The 14,507-nt window shown below is 40.2% G+C and overlaps 1 long non-coding RNA gene across 2 annotated transcripts in view; it reads right to left on the bottom strand.

Moving 5' to 3' along the window:
• LOC147248822 (uncharacterized) overlaps window positions 1–14,190 on the bottom strand; it is a 61,303-nt gene extending 47,113 nt beyond the window's left edge. The window contains exons 1-3 of one of the 2 annotated variants that reach the window (XR_015109265.1): window positions 14,132–14,190; window positions 13,803–13,871; window positions 12,097–12,147 (exon numbers count right to left, since the gene is read on the bottom strand). This is a non-coding gene — a long non-coding RNA (uncharacterized LOC147248822). Of the gene's footprint in view, window positions 1–7,200; window positions 7,503–12,096; window positions 12,148–13,802; window positions 13,872–14,131 lie in introns of those variants that run through there. The other variant, XR_015109266.1, reaches the window with a different exon arrangement.
• Window positions 14,191–14,507: the final 317 nt, after the last annotated feature.

Raw genomic sequence — 14,507 nt, 5'->3', positions numbered from 1 at the left:
GGGGGGGGGGGGGCACTTTAAGTACATACTTCACTGTTTAAGGAAAAGAATTCCCCTTTTCTCTGTCTTGCAGAACGTGCAGCTGAGTCTGTTGAACCAAGCCTATGACATCCCGGGTTACTGTGAGCCATGAAAGCTGTAACATCACATGTCGTTACATTTGTCATGTTTGTTAACTATTTGTTGATTAGAGAGGAAATCCATTTAATAAATCATATAAACTGACATTTTATGTTTAAATTAAGTTCAAATTTCGGGCCAAAAATTAAGCACTGTTACACTTTCCCTGAGTTCAACTTGTCCCGGTTAATAATAACCACAAGCTGAAATCACACAAAAGGAAAAGAGTCAAAGTGCTGCAACAAAGGAAAACCACTTATTGACAAAGGCAGAGATAAGAACAGACTAGAAAAGGAAGAGAAAAAAAGCACAAGGCAAAACAGCTAGAGACAGAGAGAGAGGGAAAATGAAAATGTTTCTTAAAGGCAGTGAGGGTTCAGAGAATAATGAGAGCAACACATCTAACAAGTGACAGCGAGCATGCGGTCTGGCAGGCACAACAGGAATTAGTTTGTAGGAGTTTGTTCTTTGACAAAAATGAGCAGGTTCAGAATACACATCTCTGAACACCCCCTTAACACAAATATACATCTCAAATGAGTACTGTTCTAACTCTTTCCACCACATAAAGCTGATCCATATGTTACCACCACACTGAATACCCCCCCCCCCCACACACACACACACACACACACACACACACACACACACACACACACACACACACAGCCATTAACTGATGAACAAAAGGATCAACTGATAACTTTTCTAAATAATCAAAGTGACTGAATGTGAAGAAATAATACGTGAAGCACACTGGAGACAGAGATGCATTGTGCGGTGACCAGGCTTTTTTGTGTGACATGCATTTTTCGACGTACACTCTCCAACTTGACTGCAGTGACCGTCACCACTCTCACGTTGCCCGTCACGGATGAAGTTTCAGGCGTAGTATTATCGACTGTTAATGATTAGTCTTTAACGCTTCTGAGGTGAAGTCATTTGTTTGTCATCTGAAGGAAAGAGCTATTTGTCACCGTTCTTTGAGAACACTTTTGAATGATTTCATCATGACAGTTTATTTAGTCACGACTATTACGAAGCAAAATGTTCCAAAATTTCATCTGAAAGAATGTCAGATGTCAAATCACTGTCATTCTTTTGGAGACGTGCAAAAACTTGAAAGGTCAGCAAGTAAAATATCGACAACATGTTAACCTGCACGGTTCACAACTAGACGCGTTACCTTTCAAATCCCTGACAATATCCAGGCCTCTTTCCCGAGGTATTAATGTCAATTATGTATCAATTTTTCTCCAAACTATCATCGAGCTAAAATATATAAAATAAAATACATATCTCAACTGAACTTAGCTGTATCGTTGTGTTTCAGTGACATCAACAGCAAAAATACACTGTAAAAGAAAAAAAATGCTTTACCATTTTTCTAGAGAGTCTTTCATGCAATCAACCAGGGACATGTTTTCACTGTGCCCCTGCAGGAGTGCCATGGCCTTTAGTTTGTTTAGGGATTACACTAAACCAGTTAGTGAAATGGGGTGTGATCACTGCAGTGATATTGTCTTTTCAGCTCTAAGCCAGTTATTGGAGAAAATCTTTTTATTTTTTCATCCACCGCCTGAGCTTAACTTTGACGTGCGAGAGCAGCTTCAGTCCTTTCATTTCCAAAGTAAAATAATCTGATTTCCTGACCGCAATGATCCACCCTAAAATGATCACACTTAGCAACAAAACAAACACCTCTGCGCTGGCTACCCTGAACGGACCCCGTACTTACAGCATCGGAAGATACTCAGCAGCTGAGAGGCAGAGCGTTGGCTACGATGCAACTATAATTAGTAGTCCTGTAATTATGACAGCTCACACCAGTCACATGCATTAAGTGTTCGCAGTGAAACAGGGGAGATGCACTGCTCCTCGCCTCATTGCCTGAATCTGAATATTTCATGTGATGTTTTTAACATCTTAACTGCTTTTGAAATTACACGAGATTACACAAAAGGATTATGAATGCTATTTAAAGACCCTCTGCAAAATCACACAAACATGAAGGAAAACGTGGTAAGTTATTGTCTAAGGTGTGCCCCAATAAATTCTGAACAAAAATTTGAATTTTTGTAACAGTGTGATCAACACAATTTTTTTTTTTTTTTTACAAAAATAATTAAAGTAAGACTTAAATTAGCTTATGAATGTTTTATTAACTTCATGGTCAAACCAAGTTTTGAGAGGCGTAAAATTCAAATTGAATACATGTAAAAGCCTCTTGTGTTATTTTGAGGCAGGCAGACCCAGATGATACACGGGTGCTCCAAACATGTCTGCGACAAGGCCCTAAAATTCACATTTTATGATTTTATATTTATCAGACTCCCAGAAACCCCCTGTAGTTATACAAACATCAACTTTGGTACAAGTAAGAAGTCAACCTCAGCCACGGGCCGCAGCAGTGTGACCTTCAAGCCCGGCTGTTGTTATTTTCCATAGAGGTCAGCAGCTAAGAATGTGAAGCATGCACAGCCTGAAACACGCCTTTCTCTTCCCAACAACCCCCGCTGCTTTTTTGTGAATTATTTTTGCTGCTAATATCATATCGTTCAACAGAAATTCTCTTTTATTGATGCTTAATCCCAATTATGCTTTACAAAATAGTAACCTCATCCAACATGTTCACGTCTTGTCTTCTGCTGTGTGTGCCAAATTTCTGAACGTTTCCCAGCATCAGCAGCGTTGAAGATCAAGATTTAAAGTTTATGAGTGTCGTGTATACAGTGGACCTGAAGTTTAACACTGCAGAGATATAAGTAAGAATATTACCAGAGGTTTGGGGTGTCCACTCCTATTCGAAGACGCAATGGATATATATTTTGTTTTCTTCTCTTACACACAAAAGAGAAAAGAGGGAAATACGGAATCCAACAAACAGCGTAACTTCTTTTGTCCACCTGCAACTGTTGCTGTGGCTGTTTTATGTGCAGTGGTGATGTTCATGGTACTGTTAAAGTAGCGTGTGACTCCCTTCTGTACACCAACTCCTCTTTCCCAGTGGCCACAAAACATTACTACCTGCTAACATCTGGCTTTTGTCTGCAATGGGAAACTGGTTGGGAAACACAAAGCCCTGGTGTAGACGGTAAATTGTGCCACACTTCCATCACATCTGATCTCTGACCCACATACGATAAATGGTAGGACTCATAACAACTGACACCAAACATCATTTCAGCCACAAATTCAACTCGCTCTCAGTGTAGCTGGTTTGAAAAAAATGTTGTTCTGGGTTCTTAACTCTGTCAGTAGGGTATCATCCCACCTCACAGTAGTTTTTAAAGTCTCATAAGGAGACAGTCTGTTGCCAAGCAACAACGTTATTTTAAATTGAAGCAGCAAATAAAGACAGCACATAAAAGGATTTAATATATAAAACAATATCTTCAAGAATCTGGAGGTTCAAGGCATCAAAATGAACCAGTTTCCCCGTTTGGTCCTTGCTGATTGATGAGGGATGTCTGTTGTACTTCTATGAGGACGAGGCACTGATCGCTGTCCAAATCTTTCTTTTTTATGAAAAGAGGAGCAAAGCAATTACATGACTTCGTAGAATTTCAACTCAGAAGGGATCAAGGTGTTCAGCCTCGATGTGTGGGCATTGCTATTCTCTGAGTTAGTATTCTGAGAAAAAAATGATTTCGCGCATTATTTTGCCTCTAAAACTCAAGGGTTATAGTTAATTAGGTGCGCGCCCCCCGTCCCCGTCCCGTCCCCATCAAACTAATCTCTTCAACACATTTTGTTTTCCAAGGTTTGCCCAGTTGGAAATTTTTGGCACTCTAACTGCAACTGGTCCAATTTCAGCAACGTATTTAAGATTTTAGAATTCCAACTATTCAGATCATAATCCAACAGAGGGCAAAGCATGATCGCTCTGAAACATTATCTAGTAATAATGCACAATGCTATTTTTTAACACTTGAATCAAAGCTAGAATTATCAGTAATTTTGTAAACAGAGTAAGAACTTCAGGAAAACAGGAACCTGAGGGATCTATGTTCATACAGTAGAGAAGACACCTTGTAAACTTGAGTGAAGTGGATTTGATTTCTTTTCTAAATTCAATTCCAAATGACGAATCCTGATAGAACTGCAGAAGGCTCTCAGTCAGATACGGCGCGGGCATTAGCAACTGATCTTAATATTACAGGGCCAGAACTGTTTCATTATTTACCTGTTGCTTACAGCACAGCTAACGCATATAATTCATCTCTGCCGTAGTCAGACAGTTGTGATTTTATGGCGTTTAATACATGAACAACTGTTGAGACGGAAACTGATCTTGAAACTGGTTTAGAACAGCATCAGTGAAGAGGTGGGTCAACTCCTCCAGGAGTGGTGCCCAGAGGGCTGTCCAGCTCGAGTAAGAGGATGAACCAGCCATGCATTGACTCTACACAGAATCCAAGAGCTCTGCATTGTTATGAGCACTTGTACTGCACTGATGTTGCTGTGTCACCCTGTAACTCCACCACCTAAAGTCTAGCTGTCACAGCTTAGGTGGTGTAGTGAATCTCAAACTAACTGATCAAGCGTGTAAAGTCTGATTTTGGCAAATCAAAAACAATGAGCATTCTGTTACCCAACCCAGAAAAATGACCTGACATTAAAAAGCAATGAAAACAGCCCCCCCCCCCAAAAAATACAGCTTTTTTTTAATATTCATTCATATATTCAGATATGAATACAGATGTTTGAAATTATGAGGAGGCCTCTAGCATATGTTTAGTCAAGTGTAAGGCTGTTTTACTGGAAATTATTAAATTTCTCTTCAATTCCCTGCATCTTCGGTTTATTGGCTATTATAGGTGGCATACTGCCCGTTGCTAATAGCTAATAGCTGAATCTATTTGTCCAACTTCTAGATGTGAATTGAGGCCTTGTGGACCTCAGTCATACTGAGAAATGACACGATCACAACAAGTCTGCAAGTGCACTGGACTGGGAGGCCATATAAGGCAATGACAGGCCGCCAAGTCCGTTCCACTGGATGCTGACAACTAATTATCTTAATGGTTCTTCACTTGGTTTCTGCTCATCAGTCCTACAGAATACATGTTTCTTGGGGGGGGCGGGGGTCAGGGTCAATCATGTGCAAAGATTTCTATACGACAAAAAAGGTACAAACAATACAGAAATGTCTGTATTGTCCAACCGCTGATGATCGCGTATCATGATGTGGTTGACCAACGTTTCTGATTCAACTCACGTTTTATGGGTTAAAGTCACGGTTTTACACATTCATACACCACCATAATTCTTCAACAAGTGCGCCCCTTTCCAAGCAAAAGTTGTGATTAACAAAAACAGAATTGACAGGAGAATGTTGACAACTTCATTCTGAGTCATGCACACAAAGGTTTTTCAAGACAGGGGGAACTAGTGGCACAGATGGTGAGGTGGTGAATTGAGGTGAGATTGGATAACAACGCATTAAGACTTAATTTCCCTTCATATTAAATGTTGATTATATCTGTGAAAACCCAAGCCAGCAGTGCTGTACGCACCAGCAGGGAACTATTTTGTAAACACCTTTGAATATGAAACAGATACCAATTTAGAGAGGAAAATGCGCTTTGAGTGTCATCAGCGATCTCTGTGTCAACCTCCACCACTGGATTGCAGACGAGCGTCGAACTTACAATGACAAATCCTACAAGAAGAATCTAGAGTTCATAGCAGTACTGTCTACTGCTGTTAGCGTCATCAAGTGCCAAATTTGGTTTTTATGTAGTTTTGGTGTGTAAATCACTGCAGAGAACATGAGCTGTCAGACACAGACAGACATGGTGGCGGCGGACACACACCTGGCTCATCTTCGCCAGCTGCAGGGTTTTGTGAAGCTCTTACAATTGTTGTAGTCCTGCAGCCAAGTTCACCACGACAAAGCCCTGAGCATAAATACTCCGCTGACACTTGTGTGTTACGCTGCATGATGTTTTTGTTTTTTTTGCTGCTCACACAGTTGTTGCAGTGATTCATCGTGATGAACCACTGACCAGAGGCTTATTGTCATTCATTTGGTGTTCACACACGTCTTTAAATTTATGGTTAAATGGGACAATTTCACAGGCACGCAAGTCCAGGTGTGCTGTGACTTATAAACGGAAATTGCTTGCAGTTTGGAGTACATGCATTTCAATAAATCTGGAACATACAGCAGTTAGATTTTTTATGTGCATATGTACACTTTTAGCAAGGATCCTATGCATTGCTACATGAATGAAACCCCTGCTCGTATAGTTGGTTGCGATCACAGTCATTATCTCTGAAGGATGTGAACTGTCAAGGTCAAGTAAGATAATGAATAGCTGCTCTTCACTAATTTGACTTATTCATTTATTCTGATGCCTGTGCTGTTGTTTTCACTTCAGCGTCTACCTTCAATCAGTTTAGATCAAGATCAATTACTCCTTACTGTCCTCAGATGCCTTTCACTTCACTTCATTCTTTATGAAGTTATATTTTGGCAGTCTGATATTCTGGACTCTTGTTCATGTCTACAAATATATGAATTTTGCAGAAATCTGATGAAAACAATGAAAAATAGAAGAAAATCTTCACAAAGTAAACTTCAAACGCAGATAATCTACCATCGAAGACCGAGTGATTGAGTGGAGTAAAATTAAATTACTGATGATTTGGTATACAAGTAGGCTACTGTTATTTAACCCAGCAGGAGTGAATCTGCTATGAAGCAACACTCCACACAGTCCAGTTGCTTCCTGTGTGTGTGTGTGTGTGTGTGTGTGTGTGTGTGTGTGTATTTTGTTTATTTCTGGGCACAAGAGAAGTCTGAACAAATAAACATGAAACAGCCGTATCCCGAAAGGACCAGAGCAGCTGAGTATAATCCAAAGATGAACCCCAGACCACTCAACGCATCATAAAATTCAATAAATACAACACACATGCCATGCATTTTCTCACACACACACACACGAGATAAACTGCTCATGTACAAGTGCTACAGTGCAGCCCAGCAGTTGTAAAAGCTAGAAACTTTTACATTGACTCTAGTGAAACCAAACAATCTACAGTAACTTCAGCTGTTGGTGAGCAACTTACCCTTTAACAACTCAAGTCTGCTTGTTGTCAGCCCTTCATTCCAGCTAGGAAAGTTTGCTCCTCAGATTTCTTTCGTCTCAAGATGGAGGCAGAAACTCTCCAAAAACAATTCCTTTGCTCACAGGTTTTGTTATTTTCACCCTACCATGTCCAGTTCTGCCTCTCCCGTGCTGCACGAGCTGCTAACATGACAGCGCTGATAAACAACCAGCTGGAACGAGAGACCAGTGAGTGTTGAAACACAGGTGCATGCTCAGTCCCAGCGAATAAAAACAGAGAAGCATGGACAGCTCACAAGAGCTCACAATATGAAACAGCTTTGTTGCCAGTGGTTGTGTGGAACTCCAACCTTCCTCCACCTCCCTCCTCCTCCCTGCACCTCCCCTCCCTCTCTCCCAAATAGCTCCAAACAGAGTAGAAAGGACTGAGAAGCTGCTGTTTCTTCAGTTCTTTCCTGTTACTCTTTTCTACCCAGCAATAACGCACAATTTTTTTCTTAAGGTTTATTTCTAAGTTTTGTAATCGAAGGCAACTGATCGTATCTTGTCCAAAAACAACAAAAACCTCTGTTAACGTCTCATTTCTTTGGACAAGCATGGATTTTCTACTCCCTCTGATTATTCTCCCTGCAGAAATACACTCAGTTTTGGTGGGGGGGGCGATGACTCGTTATGGCTTTTGAGAACATCACTCACCGCTCCCCTTGGGCAGAAGTTGCCTTCAAACAGCTCTTGCTCTCTCTCACTTGTCTCGTTTTAGACAGTGTTTACGAGGGCAAACGCAGAACTGAGATATGAAAAATAAAAGCCTCTCGTTTTCTTTGCACAATTTCTACAGGTGAGTAAAATGTTATCCAATATTAATCGAGCAGAAATCATGCCACGGGGGCTGTTTTATTGAAGAGAGAGACTGACGGTTATAGTTCTTTATACACGAGATGCCACCCATGACTGCTTGGCATCCGTGTTTGCTCCAGTTTCCCTCTTGTTGAACTCTGAAGCAAGTTGATCTCATGTTGAGAGTCTGTAGCAGCCTCACCAACTCGTGACAGCTGTGTCAAACCTTATTAGCAAAGAGGATGACTTGCGCTGTTGTCCTAAGGCAAAAGGCATAATTTGTAATTACAAAAAAAAAAACCTTCAATGTGAACTGATACTAACTGGCGCTGTCACCGCTCCAAAAGAAAGAAAAATATCAAAGGTAATAAAATATAACCTAGCAGTGGAGCCTAATCCCAAATTTAGGCTTGGGCTGTAAAATTAACGTGTTTCTGCCTCGCTTGAATTATGAGCTAACAGGTCGTTTTCTTCTCATTGATGCCGGATTATGGTTCACACATTTGAAGTCCCCCATAAGAGCTTGACAGAGAAAATTTAACACTAAGCTTGTGTAACATCCACATTTTTATGAGATTGTAGGGTGTAAAGTTTCACAAATACCTGCTCTGATACAGTACCGCAGCATCAGTTTAGACTAAGTGGAGCTGATACATCCATATAGATTATATGTGCATACTTTATTATGAAATAGGTATGTTTCATTATTGGTATTAAAACTACCATTGTTATCGTTTTGTCTTCTCACCTCCTGCACCACTGTCCCTCTTGAAATGACATCACGCCAGCCTCCTGGAGGGTGACCAACCAAAGAAGAACTTGATGCCATACTGCAGAATAATAAGTTCAGGTTTTGTAAGAGAGGTTGAAGACGTTACGGCAAAAAAATGTAAAATATGGCGAACAGAGCAATAACAGAGTCGTAGTAATCACCTGCCCAACATCCCGAGAGTCCCCGCGGGAGAGCGAACAAAAACACCTGCAGGTTCAAGCGCGATAGCGTCAAAATTTTGCACCACGCCAGTTTTCCTCTACAAGGTCAAATTCTATGAACAAAAACTCTGCACTCTTGATATGATACATCATCTTACTGACAAAATGTGTGGGTCTTTTGAGTTTGTGTTTTTTTTTTCTTTACATTTTATTATTTGGCTGCAAATAGCACCTGAATGAAACTAGCATGTCCAGCCCCTCCCCTCTCTCATTCATGGATTGAGTAAAGCTACCAGGATGTCTTTGTTATTTTATTCATTCAAAGGGATCAAGATGTTTTACATGACAGCATTGAAAGTTTTAATCATATTAAAAACGTATATTTAAATGCAGACATTTACTTAAGAGAGTAGCAGTAAACCCAAAGGCCACGATTTACTATACGGAGCACTAAAAACAATGGCTCAGTAAAAAGATTACCACAAACATGCACAGTAATGCAGCAAAATTATACATCTTTGCTCTTTTTTGTAGCCTAATGTTTCAATATTGATTTTGGATCAGCAGTCAGTGCCGGCTGAGAGCTAGAGAGCCCACACATTGTGGTATCAGGACTGAAACACTGATGCATCCCTGAGGAGAGGGAATCCAGTAGTTCAGGCCCGTTGGGCTTAAATACTTTGAATTTTTAATCAGATTATTACTGAGTTTTCACCACGCTAGAAAAACAAGTTTGACTGTCCCAGAAAAAAAAATGACAGCTTTTATGCTTATTTTTTTTCAAGAACAGAGCAAAACATATTCAGGTTCTTGTAAAGTAGCAGAAAATGTTTTCATAAAGATAACATTAACTGTGGCCAATAAACTTTAATCAGTGAGTAAATGAAATGTGACTGTTAAGTTTCAGTGATTCCAACAAATCCAAGAAGTTCTCTTTATTAAAACAATTTATTGTAGCTAACGTGTGACATCAGTTTCAGTCACATAGTAAAATTAGCTTCTCAATTATTAAAGCCAGTGAAATTATTACTTCTGAATGATGAACCAAGTAGAAATAAAAACATTAAAGTGTAAAAGTTCATGGACTACGGTCGTCATTTTTTCCCATAACGCTGCCCATCTTAAAATGAATTCAAACTACATTTACTTCATCTTGTTTTGATGTTGTAGATGAAGGTTCTATTACATCAGCTGCTGTTCAGAAGTTGTTCAAAAGTTGCAGATAACACTTAACAAATTCAAGAAGTCCTATGAATGAATCAGGATGAGCAGATTCAATGCAATAATTTGACATCAGGTTCCATCCATCCATCCATTTTCTATACTGCTGATCCGCTAAGGGGGGCTGGAGCCTATCCCAGCTGACACTGGGCAGGAGGCAGGGTTCACCCTGGATGGTTCACCCTGGATGGTTCACCCTGGATGGTTCACCAGTCCGTCGCAGGGCCATGACATCAGGTTCATATTTGACAAAATACCACGAAACCCCTGAATGAAATGCACAGCCTCAACAATGCAGCATTGTATCCCTGTTCTTTGTTAGGTCTCAAGAATGTTCAACTAATCTCTTAATCAAGTTGCCACAATGTTTCTGCATAATACTTTAATTAAAAAGATAGGCGTTGGTGTTTTTGTATTTCAGTAGTCAGAAATTACAAGTCAATATTTAACTCAAGATCTCACATGTATAAAGATTTGTGGCTACTTCAGCTTTCCCAGTTAAATTTTGATCTTTCTGTCTCAATTTCTGCTGACAAATAGACATCCAGCATCTTAAGAACTTGTAAACAGTGAAAGCTAAAAAAACACCAGTACAGACAGAGACCACGAACCAAACATATTCCGTTTTTTTAACTATCTTTCTCAGCCTGCTCCAAATTTAGATAATGATGACACATCCCTTGTCTTGTTCCGTAGTGGAGTAGGTCCACTTTGTCAAAAAAGAAAAAAAAAAAGAAAAATCAAACACTGCGCAGTCTCCCACATTGAATACAATACTGTGTTTCGAGTCAGGTTTTTATTCGACATAAAAATAAACTGCCACATGACTGTGTCCTTTGAGGAACGGGGGCGGTCAAAATCGCGCAGCAGTCGGCTGCTATGGGTCATTAAGGTCGACTTGTGTAATTTTTGGTTTTGCCAGTAAATGACCTCAGCACTAACCTCAGACTCTTTTGACAGAGTCTTGAAGGAAACCAAGCTTTCAGTTCCCCCAGAATCCCTGCTGATGTCATTACCTCCAGGAAGCCCGACAGACAAGTACAACAGCAACTTCAGATACATCTCAGTGTAAGGGGACCATCGCCGTTTGCAACGGGGGGGGGGGGGGGGGGGGGGGGGGGACAGTTTTTAACCATTTACAGAATTTACCGATACAAATGCCAGCCATCATAGCGGAAAATGAACAGGAACCTCATTTTAGTGCACCGTATTTAAAATAGAGTTCGAAGAACATCAACAGAGCTCACGAGCAGTCAAACAACACGTCGCTACATTCAGAAACGTTAATAAGCTGTGGCGTCATAACGGATGCATGGAAAAACACAGATATTGATTTATTGATTACCTGCAAGGGAGCTATTGACTAGCTGATTGAAAGTGTGAGCATTTGGTACTAAAAACAACACCCTGTTTCAGACTCGTAAACTCACTTTAAACAACCTGCTAAACTCAAAACAGAGACGGTGGCAACAAGCCGCCGACCGTGTCTGATTCTTTGAGACCGACATGGCAGAAAGTACAGCAGACGAGACAAGAAAGACACTTTCTAAAATTACTGCTCTGAAAATGAGAGTCAGCACTGATTGCTTGTCTGGAGGTTAGCTGTTCATTTTCCTTATGTGTCCATTATCTTAAATTGGATTAAAAGGTAAAACGCAAAAACTGACGGAAATGATTGCTGATTCATCAGGGGATGAAACCACTCTGCCACAGCGATAAATAGGTCCAACACAGCCACTTCTATCAGGAAACTAAGAGTCATTCATTAACTTCTGAGATTGACTAGAACTCTCTGATAGCCCAAATTCTCCAAATTATGGATTGCATTGTTTGAAATATTTTCTAAATTCCACGGTTCTTAAAAACAGTGAAAACCATCTGAGTGAGTAAGCGGCCGGACACATACCAGCTACATGCAAGGATGCCAAGCGCCACCGCTGCTGCCCTCTGACCTCTGCTGGGAAATGCATAGAAGCGTCAGTGTAAAGGAATACGACCAGAAAAAAAGGAGCAACTTATTTTACTTGAGCTGTTTTATAAGGAATGCTTATTAAGTTTTTACAAGATCTGTTTTGGCATCAGCTGTTTCTGTGGAATGTGTTACAGAACCATCAATCTGTCTTTTCAAGTGACATATTGAGGTTTTTTGAAGTCATGACCAACACTAAATTCCAGTACACTTGCTCAGGTTCGAGGTGCGATGGTCACGTGATGAGCCAGAAAACTCACCCCAACACATTCTGATAGCCATTTCAATTGTTTCTCAAGATTTTCTGGTTGCAGCTACACTGAAGTGAGGGTTAACTTCTCACGGGTAAAAACAGCTGATTAACGGCACTGCTGTTTGCTCTAAGAAATTCTCAGTGCCACTTGTTTTTTCCTTTTTTTAACATTTCACTCAAAAATAATCTAGAAAAATATGTTATTTTCAAAACCAAACTGCGCTATCCAAGTTTTAATACTTACTCAGCAGTGTGAGAAATAACGGCTCATCATTCCAAACATTTCACCTCGGTTTACTGTGAGAGGGACACTGAAACTCTCTTAAGTCTGAGTATGAAACAGTTGAAGAGAGAGCGCGTAGCTGTTGTTTGTTAATTCAAATAATTCGCTCGTAAAATAAAAAAAGGTTCACACCATAAATATGAAACCAAAAAAGCAACACATCCCAGACTGGCGCAGCACAAAAACAATTTTCAGATAATGCTGCATCACACACTGTTAGGGGCCGTCATACAGCACCATCTAGTGTCTGTCTGTCTGAGCTTGTGTTTGTATTGTGAGTGAGCATGTGTGGGTGTCTTTGCAGCGTCTAATGTGATGAATAAATATCCTCAGGTGACTCTCATCATGTGAAAAAAAAAACTCTTTTTCTGAGGGATCTCCTTTAAACTAAAACACGTTCATTCTACCGGATTGAGATACCTGGGAACCACGAATGTTTGAAAAGATTTTAATAAATGTAAAATGGATGAAATAAGATATTTTACTGCTCGACATTCAGCCGTTCGCTCCTTAGAAGTCCTGGAAACAACCGTTCAGGTGCAGGCAATGCAAATACTTTTAGTGTCACCGTAAATCAAATTGTAGAAGGTTTGGTTGTTGTTGTTGTTGTTGTTGTTGTTTGGGTTTTTTTTTTTTTTGCTTTGTTTGACCTAAAAAGGGGGTGTTAAAACACACTGGACAACCTGGCTGAAAGAGTTGTACTCCTAATTGTACAGCTGATGAAATAATCATGACCAAACACAAATGCGTCTTCCTCTCGACAGTCTGATATCTAAAGACCCAGTCTGGATGCACAAACGTTGCTAATATCCCCCCCCCCCCCCCCCCTTTGTAAACGGAATAAAAACTCTGATAAATCTATTTAAAGTCGCACCCAGATACAGTTCGAAATCCTGATTTAAAATAGCCCTTTTTTTGTTGTTGTTGATAGTTTAACAGCCTTTTCAAATTTCTCATACTTTTTAACTGTTATACCAGGATTTGTCAAATCTTATAAGTAGCTTACCCCCCCCCCCCCCCCAAGACAATAACGTATAACGATAATGAAAAACAAACAAACAAAACATGACAACGTAACACTTGGGTTAGCAAGTGAAGAGAACACACCTGTGTAGTGTTGGAAGGTTTCCTCTTCGTCTCCAAAGTTACTGGTTTACCCAAACCATGGCGGTGGAACTGTAGAGGAAAAGTTCTTGACTGGAAAGCTGATTTGACACGAAACCAATTTGCTAACTTTTAGCTGGCTAAAGGCGCCGTTAGCATAGCTAACACGCATCACCCCCAGTCTTGTCCGAAGAAGTTGCTCCATGCACTATAAACAAATCATACATCCCGTTTGACTAATCTGGGTACACATTTCAAGTGTATTAACTGGGGCTAAAATGGAACATTTAAATCTTATAAAAGTGGCAAAATTCCCCTCAAATGAAACTTACATATTGAGGCAGAGGACATTGCTGTCTCAGCTGGAGGGCAGACGGTATTTTAGCAGCACGTGAAAGTAGCTTAGCCCCGTGATAATTACCGTGATTCAAGTGACGAACAAAATTGTGATTTTATCCCCCCCCCCCCCCCCTTAAGATAGCAAACCGGACTCAGAAATGTTAACTTTGGTAAAAAGTTTATTGCGCCGTTTACTGTGGTGTCTCATGTTTGCTTACTAGTCACTGACAGCAATGAGGGCTCAACATACAGCCATAGCTTTATGTAGCCTTACTTAATGTCATTGCATTTTTATTTTCTTTGGATGAAATGACCTTGCTGCACTTTGTATGAAAGTGAACTGAAAATTAAATTCAACCATTCTACCAG

This window comes from Aulostomus chinensis, chromosome 15 (genome assembly GCF_037954235.1).
Source record: "Aulostomus chinensis isolate RoL2024-O1b breed Wild chromosome 15, RoL_Achi_v1.0, whole genome shotgun sequence".
NCBI classification, from domain to species: domain Eukaryota; kingdom Metazoa; phylum Chordata; class Actinopteri; order Syngnathiformes; family Aulostomidae; genus Aulostomus; species Aulostomus chinensis.
Note: the sequence above shows the minus strand (reverse complement) of the source record. Positions and strands in the feature narration are given on the sequence as shown.